Source organism: Sinocyclocheilus anshuiensis, unplaced genomic scaffold (genome assembly GCF_001515605.1).
Source record: "Sinocyclocheilus anshuiensis isolate Anshui unplaced genomic scaffold, SAMN03320099.WGS_v1.1 scaffold1886, whole genome shotgun sequence".
Lineage (NCBI taxonomy): Eukaryota > Metazoa > Chordata > Actinopteri > Cypriniformes > Cyprinidae > Sinocyclocheilus > Sinocyclocheilus anshuiensis.
This window is the reverse complement of record NW_015544234.1, coordinates 134,621-139,767: the sequence shown is the minus strand read 5'-3', so window position 1 is coordinate 139,767 and position 5,147 is coordinate 134,621. Positions and strand designations below refer to the sequence as shown.

The window sequence follows — 5,147 nt, the reverse complement described above, 5'->3', positions numbered from 1 at the left end:
CAGAAGAAAAATGACTTAAGATATTAGGTCTTGTTTTCTGAAAAATTATCAAAAGTAAATGTCTCTTTATTAATTTTTAGATATATTTGTACCGAAAACAAGAAAAAAATACTATGTAAGATTGTACGTACTTTACTTAAAGTGAGTTCACCCAAAATGAAAATTAGCTTGTGTTTTACTCGCCCTCAAAGCATCCTAGTTGTATGTGACTTTCTTCTTTCAGACGAATCCAATCAGAGTTATATTAAAAATTGTCCTGGCTATTCCAAGCCTTTCAATGGGAGTAAGCGGGTGTTTGTTGTCAACAGTTCAGAAGACGTGAAATAAAGTGCGTGCATCCGTAATAAAATATCCCTCACAAGGCGATGAATAAAGGCATCCTGTAGCGAACCCATGCGTTTTTGTAAGATAAATATCCATATTTCAAACATAATAAAACACTTTTCTCTCACTTCCGGTATCTGTCATATGCGGAAGCAGTCCCGGCGGATGATGTAAGACGTCGGTGTTGCGCGATTAGTGACGAGCGCAGAGAGAGAACAAAACAAAACGGCGGTCATGAATTAGAAGCACAAAATGAGGATTTGTAAAGGAAAATGTCGGAGGATTTTGATATAAGCCAAGAGGAGACTGGTTTTCCTTTGAGAAACGCAGGAGCAAAGCTTACTTTAGCAGAGGCGCGCACAATGCATACGTCTTATGTCATCCGCCGGAACGTCTTCCGTGTACCACAGTCAGCGGAAGTGAGAAAAAAAGTGTTTATTACGTTTGAAATATGGATATTTATCTTACAAAAACGCATGGATTCGCTACAGGAGGTTTTTATTCACCCCCCGGAGCCGTGTGAGGCACGTTTTATTACGGATGCGCACACTTTATTTCACGTCTTCTGAACTGTTGACAGTTCACAGTTCAATACAATGGGGATACAATGGTTTATCCCCATTGTAAGGCTTGGAATAACCAGGTTAATATAACATATAACTCCAATTGGATTCATCTGAAAGAAGAAAGTCACATACACCTAGGATGCTTTGAGGGTAAGTAAAACACAGGCTAGTTTTCATTTTTGGGTGAACTAACCCTTTAAAATCAATAATGCTGTCTATACTTAAATTTTAAATCTTTTTAAAACATTTTTTTTTAAGTTAAAATTTTATGAACTCCCTTTGTGTGTGTCAAACAACCTCCCCCTCTGCTCCTATCACTAACTCACTGTTTACAAAGCTAACAGTTGCCCTTCATATACATACGGCCAATGGCTATGTTTCCATCCAAAGTTACGGATTAAACCTGTGCGCAAAATTTGAATATTGCATAAAACATTTGCGAATAAATCAGCGTTTCCATCCAGGGAGTTGAAGAGAACAAAATCGTCACTTCCTGATTACTTGCACTAAATATCATAAACTAAATTTGCTGCAGTAGGAGAAGGCACTGTATATAATAATTTGTGTATACAGTAAATTACAAGCTTCAGAGCGCGCAGGCAAAACGCGGTCATGTTATCTTATTTTCGGAGTCTGCTGTTTGGGAACACAGTTCTTGAAGTTAATAATAACAAGGCACTTTGACGAGACTTTGCTCAAGCATATTAGAATGACAAAACTAGCATTTCAGATGCTGTGCAATGAGATCGGTCCTTTGGTTTGTCCAGTTTTATGCTGTCCCATCGCAAAGTCACATGTCTTTTTTTGATGCACATTAAGGAATTTATTCAGTAAGTATTTCCATCATAGTTTATGCGCATGTTTTCTTACCGGATAAGAAATTGATCCTACTTAGTTGAGCGCATACGTTTTTTATACACATTTTTAGAATTCATGCGCATCTTGGCGTTTCCATCCAGTGATTTTTTTATGCGATATCCCAAAATGCGAAACATAGCTAATGTCTCGGAAGTAAGCATGCAAACAGTGTATGCTCTTCTCTGTTAGCTGCGTCATGCCGGATACGTTGGATACACAGAAGAGCATACGCTGTTTGCGTTCAGTGGATATTCTCCAAAATGGCACCAGGGTGACGCGGAGGAGACAAATTTGAATAAAGTTGTTTTTGTTTGTTTCACAGGCAGAATCAGAAGCTGGTCTCTGTACAAATCCACCTGTTACTAAAGTTCAATTCAGAGTTCGTTCCTCACATTTATGTTGTGAGTCTTAATGTGAAGAAGACCCCACACGTGTGCTGCTACACGAGTTCAGGAGAAACACTCATCCTAGATCAACTTCTGAAGGTTCATTTAAAGCTAATGCTCTTAGAATGTGAAAATCACAACAGATGTTTCCTTTAGTGCACAATTCATGTCTTTGTGTTCTTGTTTCAGTTTGTGTCACTCAAAAACATTAACGTTTGAGTTCGGCTTTAAAAATGAAAACCAACCTGTTTGTGTCTCAGTATCTTCATGTTTGTCTCTGAATGTTTCTTCAATCTTCATGTCTTCACTCTCCTCTTTAATAAACTCCATCTTTGTTTGTTCCTCAGTATCTTCATGTTTGACTCTGAATGTTTCTTCAATCTTCATGTCTTCACTCTCCTCTTTAATAAACTCCATCTTTGTTTGTTCCTCAGTATCTTCATGTTTGACTCTGAATGTTTCTTCAATCTTCATGTCTTCACTCTCCTCTTTAATAAACTCCATCTTTGTTTGTTCCTCAGTATCTTCATGTTTGACTCTGAATGTTTCTTCAATCTTCATGTCTTCACTTTCCTCTTTAATAAATGCCATCTTTATAACAGTGTGTCACGTGGATCTCAGTTGCTTCAGGAGTTTTTTTTCTGTGTTTGGACACTTTGTCCTGTTTAAGATATAATTAAAAGAAATTAACAGAAATAATTAACAGGAAAAAAAGATATAATCCAAACTAAATCTTGGAGCGCATCTCAATCAAATTTCTTAGTTCAGTAGTCAGTGCACTGGTCAGGGAGTGAGTCAGAGATAATGGCCTTAAATCACCTAATAAGACACACACACACACACACACACACACACAAACAACCAAAACTAGCACTCAAATGAATAAAATGGTTAATTAATAAAAAGTCATATAAAGCCTATATACAAAGTTCACATATATTTGGTATTTTCTGTTTTGTAGGTTATATAGATCACACTTTAATGTAATCAATTCCAGTTGGTCTGTCAAATTAATTTCACATGTTTGTGTTTGTTGTGCTTTATAGCAGGGGCCCGTTCTTCGTACGTCGCTAACTCAGTTAGCTGGATTTGATTGTTGATGATTTGGCGTGATCTTGGATTGTTTGGTTCTTCGAAGCTCATCCCGGAGGTGCTGTCATAGCAGCAGGTCCGTAAACTTAAACCTGCTCGCGAGCAGCTTATTTCATGTAAACAGGATTAGATCGCATCTTTTTAAGCAGAATTGATACTTAAAATCTGTCCCAGCCACTGCTACTTTATTAGAAGAGTACCCTACTGATCCAGGGACAATAATTTAAAATAATAATCATTTAAAGATAATATAATAATGTTGTGTAGTCTTTAATACTATAGACACAGCCAGTTTTACTCACTAAAGGTTTATTCGTCATAAAATTATTAGTTCACAATTGCATTAAGAGTCTTACACACATGCTACACAGATAATATAGAGTCGTGCATTAATCTGAGTGATGACAGATATTATGGGAGTGGCTTGGTGGAGCGCAGGAGACGCAGAAACTTGAAAACTTTAATTAATGCTGTTACGTAACAAATCTGTTCAAATATAAAATTAAATTAATTGCTAATTATTACACTGAAATAAAAATGTAAAGCCTGTACAAATATTAGAAACCGTGAATATAAATAATTGGGAATCGTGTAAAAAACTAAACTAAAATAAAAACAGTGCACATTTCATTGATCTATTATAACATTTATGTAGTTTTGTTCGCTTGGCCGTTTCTTTATAAAAGTCCAGAAATTTGTCAAGTTTTTCGTCAGGTGTCTTTTTTAATTATATGATGTCATTACGTTGCTGTCTTGCCGCCAGCCAATCGCTGCATTGCTGATCGTGGTTTCGAGTATCGATACATAGCCCCTTTTAAACCAACCCATGAACGTGCCACTATCTCAGATAACTCAATCCAGCCATACTAATCATCAACAACAGCTGCGTTCGAAGAACCGAATTAGCCAGATCCTGATTAGCGCGATGATATCATCTCGGATGTGACATTTCATCTCGGATGTAATAAGCGACGTACGAAGAACGGGCCCCGGGTGTCTTCAGCGAGCACTCGCTCATTCGAGTGATTCAAAACAGTAGGCTTGTTTGAGATGAGCAAACTCTGAGCAGAACTGATCACCGCGAGATGCATGCCGGTTAGAAAAGTGTCCGAGTTACGTCTGACTTGCTCTGATGTCATGCTGACGTGTGCCAAAAAAACTGCGCTGATCAAAAGCATGATGGGAAGCGACTGGATGACGACACAGCTTAATGCTCATTGGTTCAGACAACCGCGATGTTGCGTTCTCTTCTAAAATATTTGATTTTTTATCTGATTTCATGTGATTATGTATTTAAATTATGCATGAATGTTCCCAAACACTATGACTGCGATCTCTTGTGTGAGATATGTGATTGTTGTCATATTTCTATAAAAATCGAAAATACATGTTTGTATTAAAGTAAAAATGATTACTTATGTGCCCTCTAGAAGCTTGCGTTCTGCAAGTGAACGTCGCTTTATTGTGCCGGCACAATAAATTGACTTTTAAATGAACAGTTCCCTCCTGGTGGAATGACCTGCCCAACTCAGTCTGGCTAAAAACACATCTCTTCCAACTTTATTTGACCCTCTAACTCTAGAAATCTCTATTCTAATTCTATTCTTTATACAAATAAAGAAATAAAACTTGCCCCTTTTAGACTTGCACTCTATTTATTTACTAACTGCTTGTTTTCTTTAAAAAAAAAAAAACGAACACTTGCTTCTCTAATCTTGTTGAATCCGTGTATCATAAGATCATTCATTTTTTTATTTAATATTGAAAGTAGAAAAATTAGAAAACGGCTCCTTTTTCGTTTTTTTTTTTCCAAAAAACGAGAATTCAGCTTAAATTTTCGTTTTTCGTTCATGGGTGGAAAAATAAATAAACAGCTTGAATATTCGATTTCTACACTTTGAGACTTTAGTCTTTGCAACTT

The 5,147-nt window shown here is 36.7% G+C and overlaps 1 protein-coding gene across 1 annotated transcript in view; it reads right to left on the bottom strand.

Annotated features, from left to right (window-relative positions):
* The window catches only part of LOC107697548 (gastrula zinc finger protein XlCGF57.1-like), a 10,573-nt gene extending 8,177 nt beyond the window's left edge, over positions 1-2,396 (bottom strand). Inside the window, exon 1 of the mRNA XM_016498342.1 lies at positions 2,380-2,396. The gene's annotated coding sequence lies outside the window, so the exon portion shown is untranslated. The remainder of the gene's footprint in view (positions 1-2,379) is intronic.
* Between the last annotated feature and the right edge of the window lie 2,751 nt (positions 2,397-5,147).